This window comes from Geotrypetes seraphini, chromosome 1, assembly GCF_902459505.1.
Source record: "Geotrypetes seraphini chromosome 1, aGeoSer1.1, whole genome shotgun sequence".
NCBI classification, from domain to species: domain Eukaryota; kingdom Metazoa; phylum Chordata; class Amphibia; order Gymnophiona; family Dermophiidae; genus Geotrypetes; species Geotrypetes seraphini.
In genome coordinates, this window is record NC_047084.1 from 346,399,733 (window position 1) to 346,417,741 (window position 18,009).

At 39.0% G+C, this 18,009-nt stretch overlaps 1 protein-coding gene across 4 annotated transcripts in view; it reads right to left on the minus strand.

Moving 5' to 3' along the window:
- LOC117369117 (UDP-glucuronosyltransferase 2A1-like) overlaps positions 1–18,009 on the minus strand; it is a 207,005-nt gene that overhangs the window by 113,298 nt on the left and 75,698 nt on the right. Inside the window, exons 1-2 of one of the 4 annotated variants that reach the window (XM_033963165.1) lie at positions 7,636–7,652; positions 5,357–6,291 (exon numbers count right to left, since the gene is read on the minus strand). The exons of the other annotated variants lie outside the window; for them this stretch is intronic. The gene's annotated coding sequence lies outside the window, so the exon portion shown is untranslated. Of the gene's footprint in view, positions 1–5,356; positions 6,292–7,635; positions 7,653–18,009 lie in introns of those variants that run through there. 4 annotated transcript variants of the gene reach the window in all.

Here is an 18,009-nt window from a genome sequence, read left to right on the forward strand (position 1 = left end):
TCAGCAGAGAGGAAGGCCTGAAGCCGGCAACAGCAGCTAATTGTAAATTCTGTTGCTGCCGGAAGAAGTTAAAGATGCCAGACCGCTTCTCCCCCCCAAAGTCAAAATGTTCCTTTTCAGAGGGGCCTCCGACACAGCAGCCGGGGACCCTCTGGAAAGGAACATTTAGCTCTCCCTCCTATGCGAACCCCGCCGACCCATTCATCACGAGACGACCGACAAAACTCCCTCCAGCACTCGTTGGCAGCCACAGCACTCTAAACAGGCTGCTTCACAGTTTGCGGCCTTCTGCTGGTGATTCCCTCTGACGTGTCACTGATGACTGGGTCTATACTTTAATCCAGCCCTGAGTTTAGGCCATAGTGTAGCTTTTAGAGTCTCTGTTAGGGTTCATATATAAGAAGTTCTTTAGTCTAGATTAGTATTTTAGGTTGCATTTCAGAGCATTAAATCAGATTAGGGCATAGATAGGAGTTAGTGTTTAACTCTAGTCCACCCTCCCCTGCTCCCAACTATCCCCTGGCCTGATCTCTGATTTATAGTTCCTTGAACCAATTAGAAGGCTACAAACTTAATTAGCTAGTAATTAGCTCTTAAGAAATTGAGAAATCCCTAGAGGGTAACCTAGCAATTATAACATTGAAAAATAATAATAAAAAAATTAAACATTACCATAACCTAACATATAACTAACAATCTTAGGGGAACTTAGAATATACAGTAAATTCCAACTCCCATAGCAACTTAAGAAAGAAATCACCAATATTAAGATGCAGGCAGCAGTAAGATGGGGGGGCTATCCAGTCTTTTAACTGAGTGTTACATGTTTGATTATTTCCCAGCTGGTGAGAGGTCTTATGCATGCGTTCGGTGTAGAGAGCCCTAGCACTCAGGGAACGGGTCTGATCTCTTGAGGCTAGAGTAGCAGATTTGGAAGAGCTAAGGGAGACAGAGAGGTACATAGAGGAGATTTACAGGAACGTTCCTGTAAATCTCCTCTACAAGAAAAAAACATTCTGAACCAAATTGTGCCCCCAGCCTCCTCCCTCCCTGCCAGGCTCTGCACCCAACCCCACACTCCTTACCAGCCTCTGCACCCAACCCCCATACTCCCTGCCAGGCTCTGCACCCTGTACCCCCTCCTCCCCAGGCTCTGTACCCTATCGCACCGCCCTGTACCCTCTTCCCATCTGCTCCTTGCACAGTCCTATCTTCCTTGCAGTTGCACTAATCCTCTTTCATCCCATCTTCAACATGTACTTTCAACTCCATCACCCCACTGCCTTCCTGAATCCCTCTATCACCATCCTTTCCTTGTGCTTTCCTATTCATTGTTACGTCCTCTACACAACAGACGCATCCTATCTCCTTACTATACCATTTTCGCCCCATCACTGAACTGACCTAGCCCCGTTTTTGTGCTCCCACCTTTCATCTTCGTGTTAAGTCTACCCCCTCCAGCACAGTGGAGCAGGCACACACAGCTGACATCACACAGTGCGCTCCATGCCTCATGCTCATCTGGCTCCGTTTCCAACAGCTGCACTCTTCCAGAAAGGGTATTACAATAAAAGAAGCCCTTTCATTTCCCCGGTATACGCGGTGTACGGGCTGGCAGGAGCGAAGACGCCCCCCTCCCGGTACTCTTTAATAACACCGCCCGCCCGCCCGTCCTTCCTTTAAAACACCTGCCCGCCCTTCCTTTAAAACATCCCCTGCCCCGCAGTACCTTTTTAAACACCCCCGAAGCCTTGTGGTCCAGTGGTGTATGGGCTGGCAGGAGCGCACCATCTGGAAGCATTGGATGCAGGCTGGTATATGTACACTAGATGATGTTCTATCAAATGGGAAACTGATTTTTCACGACTGCAACAATCATTTGGTATTTCAAAGTCTTAAAATTATAGGTGGTTGCAGCTGAAGCAGGCCATTCAGAGTGGGTTACCTGATTGGCAAAATCTATAAAATCATTACAGCTTGCAGGTCCTATTCTTCCAGACAGATTTATTAAGGCATCAGGCTGCCCAGTGGTATAAATTAATATCTGAATTCTTGAATAAAAAACCCAAAAACTAGTCTTTGAGACATTTGGAACATTGAGATAAAGCAGTATATTTCTGCGTCTCAATGGCCATGAATTTGGACTTGGAGGATGAGATGTACAGCATCAGCATCTATGAGACAAACCTGGTTTTTCTTGTTGCATAGGATTTTTTGGACCCCAGTTCGTTTGCAAAAGTTAGACAGGTCTAAATCTAATAGATGTTGGCACAGTCATCTAGACATTGGGACATTGGATCATCCGTTGTTCTATTGTCCGCTGATACTCAACTTTTGGAAATCAATATGGAGACAGATCAATATTATACTGGAATCAACAATTCCATTGACATATGAGGTATTCAAATGTGGAACATTACTGTATATTAATCCCCCCATTGGACCGCTATAAATGCAGGTTTTTCCTAATTATGACAGGGATAGCCATGCAAATGGTAACTCGCAATTGGAAAAATTACGATTGCCTTAATTTTCCTTTTTGGTGGGCAAGTTTATGCTCAAATGAATGTTGATAGGTTGGGGCATAGCAATCTATTTAAACTGGTTTAGGGCCCTTTGACATCTTTTATTACTTCATTATAGTTATCTTTTGTCTTTATTTTTTGTTTATTTCCATGCACATCCAGGACAGGGTGAGGGGATATCTTTTTTTGTTTATGCTTTGATTAAATGTATTGGAAGGGGGGATATTTTTTTCTGCATTGTTATTGATTGAATATAAGTACTTATTTTGATTATTAATGTTTGTATAATTTCCTGCACTTTGTATTAGTCTTGAAAACTTAATAAAGATTTAAAAGAAAAAACTGCAGTAAATATTTCTTCACACAACGTGTAATTAAACTCTGGAATTCATTGCCAGCAGGGTCGGATTAAAGGGTAGGCCCAGTATGCATGTGCTTCGTGCCCGCAAACATCAGAGGGGCTCACCGGCATTAAAGGAAGGCAAACAGGCTGTCCGGGCATCTCTTCCCCTTCCCCTTCCAGGGTCTGCGTTAGTGGGCAGCAAACAGGGCAGGGGGCCCCCGACTGTGTGGTGAGATGATATAAGCTTCCCTCCCTTCGACTCCCTCGCTGCCCTCTCTCCTGCTGCTGCCGCAGCCTGTAAGCAAACTGAACCCATGCCGCGGGGCTGCTCTAATACTGTGTATGTCTACTTCCATTCCTCTCTTATAAATTGACACCTCTTCTCCACCTCCAACAATACAGGTACCAGATATTTTTTTATATATTACAATTAATATCTTATATCTGTTCACTATATTGCTTGGGAGGCACCACTTGTGTGACTGAACAGATTACCTGTTGCTTAACTGTAATGGTAGTTCTCCTTGGACAGATGATTTTACAGACACACAAACCCTGTCACCCTCCCAAGTTGTTGGTACAAGGCGGGAAGGCTGACACATGCTTAGAACGCTTTTCTAGAACTTTCTGGCTTGAGACTACTGAAGTGGCTCTGACGGGTAATGTCCAAGGAGAACTATCATCAACTTCTATTTCTCTCACAGACGTTGCAGCTCAGCTCTTCCGTCCTGTGACTAGAGCAGCCTTCCCATTGGCTTGAGCCTACTATAGCCCCTACATTGTTTTGTGTGCAAATTAAGATGTGCACATTTTCCCATGAGGCTTCCTGAAGCCTGTAGACATTATGGTCTTCTCTTACAAAGCTGTGGTGGAGGATTTTACCTTGGGCCGGCAAGGTAAATGCTCTGACGCTCATAGGAATTCAATGACCGTCGGAGCATGTACCTCACTGACCAGCAGTAGAAACTTCTACTGTGGCTTTGTAAAAGTCAGCATATATGAAAGAAAGTGATGGGACTTTTCCTACATATAACCAATAAGTGATAAGTACAGTTTTCAAAGAGATGTCAATCTACTTTTTCTATAAAACTGCTTAAAATAGACATAAATGGAACATGAAGCAATATACAATTCCCTGGATTCCATATTTGGTGCCTAGATTTGTGCACCAAAATTTGGGTCCACTTCCAAGATGCATATGCACATTAATTGTATAAGGAACTCAGAGCCATCAGTAATTGGGTAACAACCAATTATTGAGGGCAATTACGGAATTCTAAGGGCAGTGCACTCAACTTGGGTCATCAACATTTATACCAGGTTTCAGCAGGTGTTAAGTCTGGTGCCCAAAGTTTGCCATAGGAATCAGCAGTATTCGTGATTCTATAAAGGGCCAGTCTTTTTGGCATCCATTTTTAAGTGCACTTTATAGAAATCTCCCAATAATCTTTCTGTTGTTCATGCAGTCTAAAGCCATTGATTGTTCAAAATCAGAGTGCATTTTAGTTGTGAGAAGAAGAAAATATGATGTGGCTATAAGTCACCTAATGACATGAAACCAATGCTGATAAGCTTGGTTTTAGAGATTTCCCCTGCAACCTTTGGCCAATCCATAGAGTTTGAATTTTCTTGATCAGTGGTCTGGGAGACCAGGCCTAGGGGGGGTCGACATTTCAAAATGATATAGGATGTCAAACACAATACAATTTACCCTTACCAAGACACACTGAAGGAGGCTGCTTAATACTGGGGTTATTCAGCACCACTGGCATCCACAGAGATGGTCCCATGAGCAAGAGCATTAAGAAGGGGAAAGACTATAAAATGCAAGCACACAAATATGTTTCAATGTCTCTTCAGCACACTGTATGGCCCAGATAATCAATGTATTCCACCTTGGTTTTTTCCAACTTCACAAGGGTGAAGGCCCTAATTCTATAAATGATGCCTAAACTTAGTCACCTAGATTGGTTCAACTAGCCACGCTGGGCGCCTAACTTAATTTTTTATTTGGCTTAATCAGAGATGATAATTAAAAGCACTATTAAAAACCAATTAAAAATGGTTGGCTCAACTAGCCACCCAAAGCACCTAACTTAATTTTTTAATTGGCTAAATCAGAGCTGATAATTAAAAGTGCTATTAAAACCCAATTAAAATGATTAAAAAATTAATTAGCAAGTAGGTGCCTAACCCAGTAGGTGCCCACCACTTCGAGGTAGGTGTCTACAGTGAAGCATCTACCAGCAAGTAGGCGTGGTTAGGGGTAGAGTTGAGGTGGAGTTTGGGAGTAAATTCATTTAGGTGCTTGTAGGTGCCCCTAAGAATGCTTATGCGCTGCTAGGTGCGATTCTGTAAACAGTGCCTAGTGGCTAATTGACAACCATGCTGAATGGGGCTTATGATTTACTGTTTATAGAATCAGGGCCAAAGAGCACAAAACTTGCAAAGTTGTAAAACATCAGTAGTGGAAATGACTCAGGCTTACCCAAAATTTGACTCTAGTACTCATCCCAATGCCCATATAAGGACTGGAATATGAGGTCCTGTAGGATATACGATACAATATTCTTCATCCTCTCCATCAACGACATGGTATCACTCATTTCGGAGAGGACAGCAGGGACATAGGATGGGGGTGTGGGCATCTGCCCACAGAACCTCTCCACAGTTGATCCTGGTGTGAATCGCAGAGAATACAAGAATGGAACTCCCAGTGACATGGCAACGAGGTCACCACAAACAAATACTGGATCTGATAAAACCACATCGATCTTGCTCCTTTGCAATTGTTGCAGTAAATCGTCATTTTTCAATACTGCATCACAATCGTGTATATTTGCTTCGTGCATTTTGCCGAACCACACTCTTAGTCCCTTGTAGAACTGCCAGAAGCTTATTTCTGGCTTTTCATATATCCATAGTTTCATTAAACCATCTATTATTGAATGCAGGTAAAACTTATCATATGGAACTTGAAAGACTTTGTAATGCAAAGCTGATGATGTGTTTTTGGGATTTACATATGGGGAAGCTGAGGATACCAGCACTGTGACATTGTGGCCTCTGTTTATCAGCTCCTTTATAATGACTTTAATATTTAACCAATGGCTGCTGTCTGATGACCAAATCAGTACATTCCCACCAAGAGCAGTTCTTGAAAAAACTAGCTGAAGAATTACGAGACAAATCAATTTCTCTGGACCAATGCTTCTCGATGAGATAGACATGTTTAGGGATTTAAACAGGATTTAAAAAATATATTTTTCAAATTAAGTTCTGATTCAAGGATATGCGATTTCTTACTCCTAGGACCCCTGTTGGTTTCAATCAACACAAAGGCTTATCCTTCCAAGAATAACTCTTCTGTGGTGAAGATGACAATGGCTATATGTGCATGTACGCAGAAAACTGTTCACTGTCCTGGGTTCAAAAAAGAAGAAAACCAGATACTATTGATTTTTCTTGATATTATCGTTAGATTACACATAAATTAAACATTGTTAGAAGTAGAATACAATGGTACAGTAGTTACAGGAAGAAAACTTGGTGTACCAATTGTATGATCCTAGTTTTATTAAATTCCACACAATATAGGGCATAAAATATATTACAGATGATTCAAATAATGCCTTTCACCAAAGTAAACTGGATCAATTGGGGAAAAACCTCAGGGCACAGTGCAGGACTCAGCAACCTCACAAACCTTTTGTGTGCCTTCTCACTGGTATTAACCATCCTCCCCTCCTCCCCCCATTCTGATGACGGTTAAACAATCTTGATTCAATCAATCTTACATAGAAACATGATGGCAGAAAAAGGTCAAATGGCCCATCTAGTCTGCCCATCCGCAGTTAACCATTATCCCACGACTTTTTGAATTCAGACACAGTCTCGTCTCCACCACCTCTTCCAGGAGACTTTTCCATGCATCTACCACTCTTTCTGTAAAAAAGTATTTCCTTAGATTACTCCTGAGCCTATCACCTCTTAACTTCATCCTATGCCCTCTTATTCCAGAGTTTCCTTTCAAATGAAAGAGACTCGTCTCATGCACATTTATATCACGTAGGTATTTAAACGTCTCTATCATCTATTATGGCTTTGGCGTTATATAAGAATAAAGTTATTATTATTATCTCCCCTCTCCTACCTTTCCTCCAAAGTATACAGATTAAGTTTGTCCCCATACACCTTATGAGAAAGACCATGCACCATTTTAGTAGCTTTCCTCTGGACCGACTCCATCCTTTTTACATCTTTTTGAAGGTGCGGCATCCAGAATTGTACATAATATTCTAAATGAGGTCTCACCAAAGTCTTATACAGGGCCCGAAAAATGGAATCCACTATTCCAGGCTTGTGCCATAATGCAAAATATTCAGTCTCACAAGAACAAAAACAAAAATAACAAAATATAATTCAAAAATCTAGAAACAAATGTTATTCACCAAATGATGGAAGTGCCCTTAGAAAACCATTTACTCAAAGTGGAGAAAAGGCCTCAACTATCAATAATATGCAGACGGCAACCCAATGAGTTTTTAAGCCGTTCTTATTCTGTATCACAGGCAAAAAACTCCACTCATTTCAAAATGTTATTTCCAAAAACCGGGAAACATCCCACCACTGTGCAACTGAATGATAGAGATGTGTACTTGCCATTGGAAGAAGATCCTTCAGATGTTACTTTTTCAGAAGTTTGAATATTGCTAATTTTGGCAAGAAATCAGACTGTGTGACCAATGCTGAATGTAAATATCTTACTTTTCATCGTATCAGTGTTCCTGTTATGTATTTCCTGCTACATCCTCCCAGGCGGCCTATTGTGTCGGCTCGAGGATCCCTGTTAGAGAGAGTGTTTAAATATGTAGACGTATTTCTACAACCATTGATGTCAACTATTCCTTCCTTCTTATTAGATACAACTGATTTTTTGACAGTTTTGAAAGACCATGGTCAAGGAGGAGATTGGGTATATATGGTGACTCTTGTTGTGAAATCACTTTACATATGCATCCCCCCCAAATGAGGCTTTACAAGTAGTGAGGGAAGCCCTGGAAGATCGTCTTCGTCCACATCAAGTACCGTCAGATATTTTGGTAAATCTAACAACGATTGCCTTGTCCAGGAATTATTTTATTTTTGACCATAAGTTTTTTGTTTTTTTTCCAACAAAAATCAGGTATCGCAAAGGGGGCATCTTTTGCCTCTTCAATTGCAAACTTATTTATGGCAAAATATGAAAAGGAGTGGAACAATTGCTTCAATATAAGCCTAAACCAAATGATCAAGAAATGGTGGCATGTATATTGAAATTTTCAACGATTTCTTTGATCGGGTGGAGTGGGCCTTCATGTATCAAGCAATGGAATGGTTTGGTATAGGTTCAGGATTTATACAAATGATACAAACTTTGTATAGCTCTCCTACTGCTAGATTATATATTAATAATTTCTCAGAGCTTTTTAATCTGCAGAGGGGGGTTAGACAAGGCTGTCCTTTGTCTCCTTTACTTTTTGATATTGTATTAGAACCCTTGTTATTAGCTATTCAGCAAGTGAATGAGATACAGGGTATTCCTTATTCAGATCGGGAATATAAAGTTTCCGCTTATGCGGATGATATACTGCTTCATTGTAAACCGTGTCGAGCTCCATTCTCATGGAGATGATGCGGTATATAAACTTAAGGTTTAGATTAGATTAGATTCATTGGAGAAATCTGGAAACAACCATTCCAAGCTTATTAGAATTGATAGAGAAATTTGGAAAATTTTCAGGGTACAAGATAAATTGGAGTAAATCAGAAGTTCTTCCACTTAATGTCCATTATACTAAAGGATTATTTGAAACATTCCCCTTTCTATGGAAAGAGGACGAAATAAAATATTTAGGCATTTGGATAAAAAACACGTTGGAAGAAACAATGAAAGTGAATGAAAAATTTTTATTACAGAAGGTAACAGAAATGTGTGAGCAATGGAATCCTTTACATCTGTCTTGGTGGGGGAGAGGCTAAACTATTAAAATGATGATTTTGCCTGTGGTTTGTTATCAAATGGGTATGTTACCAGTTTATTTTCAGGGGTCCTTTTATAAAAAGTTAAATTGTATTTAACAAAATTTATTTGGCTGGGTAAAAAGGCTAGAATTGCTTTAGTATCTCTACAAAAACCGATTACAGAGGGAGGGGTAAATTTTCCCAACTTCTATAGGTATCATCAATCCTATATTATGCGCCAGAGTATGTATTGGATCCTCCCAGAGCCTGTTGATAATATCCCAGATTGATTTTGGTTGGAATGGCGCCTCATGTTTCCTCTGCGATTATGCCGTGTACTTAGTATCAAAATACCTAAACTATATAAAGAAAATAGATTACTTGTACACACACGGAAAACAATAAGATATGTGAACAATCTTACACCTATTCCAATTAATGAATCAACAAATCAAACTATATGACTGAACTCCAAGATTCAAATTGGCGGATATAAAGTCATCTGGAAGCATTGGATGATTGCAGGAATACGTGTATTAGAAGATGTTATTTCTAATGGTAAACTGCTTGAATTTTCACAGTTGCAACATAAATATGGTCTTAATAATTCACAAAGTTATAGATGGTTGCAACTGAAGCAGGCTATTCAGGCGGGGTTCCCTGAATGGAAAAATCTCACTAATCAATATAGTTTAGAGAGTTCTTATGTTTTCAGGTGGATTTCCAGGGACACCAGGCCACACAGTGGTAATATCTGGATTTATAAATAAAAAAACAAAAACTGGTCTTTGGAATATTTGGAGCATTGAGATCAAGCATCAAATTACGGCATCTCAATGGCCATGAATTTGGTCTTGGAGGTTGAGATGTGCAATGTCTGCATCTATGAGACAAACTTGGTTTTTTCTGTTGCATAGAGTTTCAAGTTTCAAGTTTCAAGTTTATTCAATCTTTTGATGGATCGCCTATAACAATTTCTAAGCGATGTACATAATATAATAAAAAGAGATAAGAAACTTAACATAATAATTATATTAACATAACATAAAATAAAAACATTTAAAACATACTTGAGGGGCAAGGGAAAATTAAAAAGTTACAATTTCGGGTTTTAAAAGAAAAAAGGGAAAGTACAAAAGGTAGGGTAAAAAGATAGAACAAAATGGCTTAAGCATACTTCATTAACAATAATACCAGATCATAAGTAATTTAAAGGAACTATTAAAAGTCAAAGGCATCTTTAAATAAATATGTTTTTAAAAGTTTTTTAAATGTTGTGATATTTTTTTCAATTCTAATAAATTGAGGGAGTTTATTCCACCTTTGTGGACCGGCGACAGTAAAAATATCTGCTCTTCTGGTGCCTATGATTTTTAAAGATGGAACTGTTAATAAGCATTGATCAGTAGAGCGAAGAGATCGATGAGGTTTATATGGAATTAGAGTTTTAGAGATAAATTGAGGTTCATTGGATGTTAACGTTTTGAAAATTAGGAGCATTAATTTAAAACAGATCCTATGATTTACTGGTAACCAGTGTGCATCTATTAGTAATGGAGATACGTGGTCAAATTTTTTTGAATTATAAATTAATTTTATTGCTGTATTTTGAATTATTTGTATTCTTCTTATTTCTTTTTGTGTGATGTTTAAGAATAGGGCATTACAGTAATCTATTTTCGCTATTATAAATGAATGGATTAGAATATTTAAAGAAGAAGGAGTGAGAAATTTAGCAATAGATCTTATCTGCCGCAATTTAAAAAAACAATTTTTAACCATATAAGATATGTGTTCATGGTAGGATAGTTTTTCATCTATGTAAACGCCAAGAATTTTTGTTGAAGATACCATGTTAATGGGGGTGTTATTAAGGAGAAAAGGTTTAGAAAGAGAAATATCTTTTTTCCAATTAAATAAAATGGATTGAGTCTTATTAATGTTTAATGCCAATTTATTTGTGTTTAACCAATTTTGCACGTGCTCTAGCTTTTGATTTATTGAGGAAATATCTGTAGTGTTTTCAGGATCTAAAGGGTGTATGAGTTGGATATCGTCTGCGTAAGAATAGGGGATGAAGCCTATGGCCTGACAAAGTTCTAATAGAGGAGCAAGGAAGATATTAAACAATAGAGGAGACAAAATAGATCCTTGTGGAATTCCAAAGGTTGAAGTGTAAGGGGCGGATTCCTCATTACTAAATCTAACGGTGGAGGTTCGGTTAGTGAAGTAAGATTTAAACCAGTCTAAGACTTGCTCGTTAATTCCTTTTTCTTCTAGTCTTCTTAAGAGAAGATCATGATCAATGGTGTCGAAGGCGGCGGAAATGTCTAAGGAAAAAAGTATTACTGATTTGTGTTGATCGAGATAGTAATGGATGTTAGAGGTTAAACCTATTAGGGAATACTCGGTATTATGGAATTTTCTGAAACCTGTTTGGTTCGGGTGTAATGCATTTGTTTTTTTGAAAAAATCAGAAAGTTGATTGAATATGATTTTTTCTGTTAATTTTGCAAGAAATGGAATGTTTGCTATCGGACGATAATTAGTTAAATCGTTAATACTGGTTTTGTAATTTTTCACAATAGGAGTAATGTAGGCAGATTTCCATTGTGATGGAACTGTAGAGGTAGTCAAGCTACATTGAATAAGAGACAGTATAAAAGGGCCAAAATGAGAAAGGTATTTTTTTAAATAGAAGGGAGGAATTAATTCAGATCGGGAGCCTTTTAAATTAACCTGAGAAAATAAAGATTCAATGTCTTGTAAGGAGGGAATTTTGAACTTTGAACATTTTGCTGTTGGTATAAGGTCGGATTGATCAGAGTCGTTAATGCAAGCAGATGGATTTTGAGAGAAGGATTTCCGGATGTTATTAATTTTAAGAATGAAGGCGTCCGATAGTTCTTGGGCTTTTAAGGTTGATTTCTGCGTTGAGGTTTTAGATTTATGTAAAGGGTCCATTGATTTTAAAATGTTATAGAGTATGGAGGAGTTTTTCGCTTTTTCAATTTTTTTGGAATAATAAATTTTCTTTGTCAGGTTAATTTTAGATTTATAGTGAATTGCTTTATCTCTGTATTTTAGTAAATTGTCAGTTGTTTTGTTTTGGCGCCATTTTCTTTCTAGGGAACGTAATTGTTGTTTGATCTGTTGAAGCTCTATATTGTACCAGGGATTGATGGTTTTTTTAAAAGGGATAGTTTTTAAAGTTAGTGGGACTATTGTATCTAAGAGTGAGGTTAATGAAAAAGTCCAAGCAGAGACTAGATTAGTAATTGAGTTAGTGTGTGAGGTTAGAATTTCTGGGTCAAGATGTGAGGTTATATCTATGTCGTCCATTTTGGACCCCTGTTCGTTTACATAAATTAGATAGCTCTAAGTCTGATAGATGTTGGCACAGCAATCTCGAAGCTGGGATTTTAGATCATCTATTATTCTATTGTCCATTTATTTTGGATTTCTGGAAATCAATATGGGGCCAAATAAAGTTTATTGGAAAATCCGGTGGCCCTATTTTATTTGGCATATCAATGAAGGCAAAGAGTCAAATATCCTCAAAAAATAATAAGCTCTTGCTAATTATGACTGGAGTCGCCATTCAACAAATTACTTTTAATTGGAAGAATTGGAGTAGATTAAACTTTAATTTTTTGTGGAATTCTTTATGTCATATGGAAAGAATATTAGCCATACAGAAAGGACATTTTAATAAATTCAAAGTTGTTTGGGGACCATTAACAGATTATTGTAATGAGTAACTAACACTTTTCCCTTATTTACATAATTGTAACTGAGAGGGTGGGGGTGGGGGGATTTCTGATGTTACATTAAGTGTTTGGATTAGTAGAAAAGAATATATTATAGGATATACATGATTACATATGATATGGTAAGGGTGGGAGGGGGGGATAAATTTCATTAATTTAAGATGATTGTAATAGAAATTCAAGTGATGTTTGTAAGTTTAAATGTTTTTTCTGTTTACACTTGTAAGTTGTAAAAATGAATAAAGAATTATATATTGAAATTTTCAATGATTTCTCAATGCTTAGGTAGGAAAATTAAAAACTTCTGGCCAATGGTAAAAACAAACAGAAATGCAAAATAGCATTTTCACGTAATAGGAATTGAAAAGATCTTTTATGCCATTCTGATGTTTGGTCTGAAAAAAGAGCAGGAAGGTTAGGACTTTTTTGCTGTAATCAGTGTACAGCACGTCCTCTGATCTGTGAAGGAGCACAAGTGAAGATCCCTGGCAGGAAGTCTTGGACGATGACATGTAGTGTTACGTGTGAAACAGTGGGCGTAGTTTATGCAATCATCTGCCCATGCGATTTGTGTTACATTGGTCACACAGCACGTAGTTTGAAAACCAGATTGTTTGAGCATCATTCCAACATAACTCATAAATGGCAAGTGAATATACTAACTCGTCATTGTGTAGAAAAGCAACATTCTTTTGAGGAATTTAGATGTTTTGTGTTAGAACATATACCAGTGACGTCACGGAGGGGCGATGTGAAGATGAAACTTTACCAGAGCGAACAGAGATCGATTTTCTTTTTGAATACCATCTGGCCTAAGGACCTTAATCAGAAAATAGAATGGTGTGCGTTTTATTAATTACAGTTTGTGTTTTCTTTTTGGATTTTTTTGTTTTTTGCAGTTTGGTGTTTTGCCTAGTTTCCTATGGGACAACTGATAGTTTGTATTCAGGACTATGACTACATGAATCCTGTCACTTAATCTTTTGTTTTTGTGTTTTCTTTGAATGGAAAAACTCTTGACTAAACACTCTCTGAGGAGCAGGGCATGGCCCAACTCCAGGACTGAAGTTACCAAGGCCGTCCTGTGATATCCTGAGAGCCACTGTGGAGGTTCTTCCACTGAAGAGTGCAGCTTGTTTCATGCCAACCTTTTGCATATTGCTTTATTTTTCTTGGTATTTTTGCCTGTTTCATTTTGTGCAATCATTTTTGGATTCAGAGAGCTGTACAATAAAAACTTTAGCTAAAGTATGTTTTATGTTTTTATGAATTTGTACACTGCCTAGAAGGCTGATTGGGCGGTATAAGAAATTTTAAATAAACTTGAAACTTTATTTTTTATTTGGAAAATAAGCCTCTGTGTGAATAACTTAATGCAAAGTGTCTGGGTTGTTCACAAGTCGTATGGTTGTTTGAGAACAGCACCCTCTGTAGGCCTTCCACCATATTGTGGAAGCACGTCAAAGTTTTTGGTAGTGCCACCTGGTGGAGGGTCACTATTGAGCATTCAGCGAACTCTGGCCGGTGATAAGACTCATTGAAAAGGTCAGTCAGCAGAGCCACCAGAACTTCCCGTACCATGCAGTGATCACTGGATGCCAGATGATCACCCACTGTAACATCAGAAACACTTTCCCAGTTTGTAAGCACTAAGTCCAGTATGACCCCATCCCGCATGGGTCCCATTACCAAATGCTGGAACAGTTCTCCTTGTAGAGAATCCAGGATCTCCCTACTTCTAGAAGACCCTGCAATAGGGATACCCCAATCAACATCCGGCATGTTAAAATCACCTATTAGTAAAACTTCCCCTTTTTTATATATATTCTGAATGTCTACTATTAAATCTCTGTCCACTTCTTCTGTCTGTTAAGGAGGCCTGTATATCACATCAATGTAAATATATTTACCATTCCCTCTTTCCAAATTGATCAACAGTTCCTTTTCCTTGCCCTGCAGATCCTGCAATTGTGTGGCTTTAATATGATCTTTCAGTCCGTTCGTGCAAGAAATTATCTTACAAGTCTGCCTAACTCCATTTTAAAATCCTTTATTCAAAGTTTTATGATTTTCATAGATCCTCAGAGGGCCACCACGCACTCAAATGTGTTTCATAGTGCGGGGCTTTATGCACCCTTTCGTCACTGGACCTGTATTTTAAGTTGGGTGTAACATACGTTTTATTGTTGTGACTAAAGTATAGGTATACTAAAAGTACTTAGCTTTTTTGGTTGACGCTAGTCGGGAGGGTAGAAACATAAGTATCCAACATGTTTCGCCCGTCTGTCTCACAGGGCTTTATCAAGGCTCCCTCTCCCTAAAAAAGTTTATAAATAAATAAAGTCATATACAGGTTTCCTAAATATCTATACCTTAACCGTATAACCTATATTTATCATTCATGTGTATATTTAAAACTAATAGTTCCTTACCGTTCAGTAACCACATTCACCAACCACTGCGTCACCGACGAAATGGCGGTCACGTACTTGGTCAGCTGTTATATACGCTAACACGACGACAACGTCCCATCATCTAAGGGACGTCATTGTGTGACGTAATTTTACCTACTGGCTTCTCTTTAGTGATTTTTACTAGTTTATTATACTGGAAAATGACAATAATGAACCCCGGGATTTAACTCATATTAATGAAGCCCATTCTAATTCATTGTTTAATCCCTTAGGAGCCACCGTGTTCAAGCGGTAGATCCACCTCTGCTCAGAAAAATTTAGCCTACCCTCCCAGTCCCCCTCCAGTTCTTCTTCATTCATAGACTCGATCACTCTCCATTGCAGCTGTTTGATCTCATGGCCCTTATAGATACTTAGGAAACCTGTATATGACTTTATTTATTTATAAACTTTTTTAGGGAGAGGGAGCCTTGATAAAGCCCTGTGAGACAGACGGGCGAAACATGTTGGATACTTATGTTTCTACCCTCCCGACTAGCGTCAACCAAAAAAGCTAAGTACTTTTAGTATACCTATACTTTAGTCACAACAATAAAACGTATGTTACACCCAACTTAAAATACAGGTCCAGTGACGAAAGGGTGCATAAAGCCCCGCACTATGAAACACATTTGAGTGCGTGGTGGCCCTCTGAGGATCTATGAAAATCATAAAACTTTGAATAAAGGATTTTAAAATGGAGTTAGGCAGACTTGTAAGATAATTTCTTGCACGAACGGACTGAATTATGCAATAGTCTCCATTCAGGATAACTAAGTGCTGAGATTTTCATTTAATATGATCTTTAACATATAATGCTCCTCCTCCTCCTCCTTTTTTCCCTACACATATAATAGCCCGGTATAACTACATCCCAATCATGGTTCTCCATGAACCAAGTCTCTGTGATCACCGCTATATCCAAGTCATCTTCTTCCATCATAGTTTTTAGATCCAGAATCTTGTTTCCCATACTTCAAGCATTAGTATATACTGCTTTCCAGACAATGCATCCTTTTCCCATCCCTGTAGAGGTATTCAATAATTCACTTACCTGAAGGCTTATACTCACCTGGGGGCTTTGATCACCCTGCCCCATCACTTCTAGTTTAAAGCTCTCTCCAGTAAATTAGCCAGCCTACCGCTGAAGACACTTCTTCCCTTCTTTGACAGATGCATACCATCCCTGCTCAGCAGCCCTTGGAAAATCATCCCATGGTTCAGGAAGCCAAAATGCTCTCGACGACACAATCCATGTAGCCATGCATTCATCTCCAGGATGCATGCTTCTCTGACCTGGCCCTTACCCTCGACGGGGAGGATGGATGAGAATACCACCTGCGCACCTGACTGCTTCACCTTCTATACCATAGCCATAAAGCTACTTTTGATACATTCGCAGAGGTACCTGGCAGTATCATTACTACCCAATGTGGTTGAGCAGCATCGGATAATAGTCATCAGGATTGATGAGTCTTGGCAATCTCTTTGTAACAACCTGGATTTTGGTACCAGCCAGATAGCATACCTCCTGAGACATCATGTCTGGTCTGCAGATGGACGGACGCTTCTGTACCCCTCAAAAGGGAATCACCTCCTAGTGGTCAAGGATCCAGCAATATTTGAGATTTCAAGTTTTGGTCCTTCCTTTCCCTGAGATGCTTTCATCTCCTCCACTTCCAGGGCAGCATACTGGTTCTTCAGTTCATGGGTGGGTTGAGTCACAGTACCAATCTTGCAGGGTTCCGTAATCTGAATCTAGCTGTCTTCCCTCAACACAGCTGCTTCTTCCCCACTGCTAGATTTCATTGATGTACTTTTCATTATCACGGATGTGTCTCAGTCTTGCCACCTTCTCCCTCAGTTCCTTTACTTCCTTCATGAGGGATTCAAGCTGAAGACAGCTTGCACATGGAACCACTCCCACTGCCTGGATAACATTTTCTGTCTGCACAGAGACAGAAGTTGTAACCTGAGCAGCAGCTATGATGACACGATGTTTCCTAGTTATATTGTGGTTGCAGAAGTACTTACACCTGGAATAAAAAAGAAAGAACAGAAAAATCTTACCAAAGCAATGCTCTGTTCCTGGTTGGCTGAAGAGCCAATAAAGCTCCACCTTGGGGTGGGCTGGAGGGAATTAACCACTGTGGAGTTTGATGTCTAAGAAATTCCTTAGAGTTCAGTCTCAAACTAAGAAGCTGAAAGCAGCCAGAGGTCTCTCCTCAAGGAGTGCTTTTCATTTTGATAAGAGGATTCACACCTCCATGAAGTATAGTGTGCTTAGCCTGACTTTAAGAGTTTTCCAGGCCTCTCTCCCACTTACTACTCCCCAAAGTCTCAAAAAGGCCTTCAACAGATCCAAAGAAGCCTTTTAGTCAACAGTTCTCTCTTTAAGCAAATATATGCAAATCAGCAGATCAGATCCTCTCAGTACCTCTTCAGGCGTGGGGGAAAGGTTGAGTGTACAGATCTGTTAAGAGGGTTTGGGGGTTAGGGTTGTGCAAATTGTCCTTGTTAAGATCAACTGGAGAAATGTGAAGGGTAATTTAGGAGTAGTATAAGAGTAATTTGAGTCTAGGGATGGGTGGGTAGAGGCAGACAGCAGTTCACAGGTTGCTGTGAAAACTATCTTTAATGCTGAGCCTCTACAACCTCTCTCTTAGAACCAGCTTTAGTGAGGGTTAGGCACTAGGCCAGCATTCGTCCCCTCGAGGGTCACCTGTGAAGTTTGATCTCTAAGAAAGTCCTCAGAGTTTATGTATGAGTATATGTAGTAAGAAATACTTAGCTTAAATCTTTTCTCTCCAGTTTTCTATTTTCTATGAATAAATGCAAGTCACCGTTGCTTACAAACTCTTACCCATGCCGATGACAGCCAGCATTTCACTTGCATAAGTTGATTTAGGGCTAGC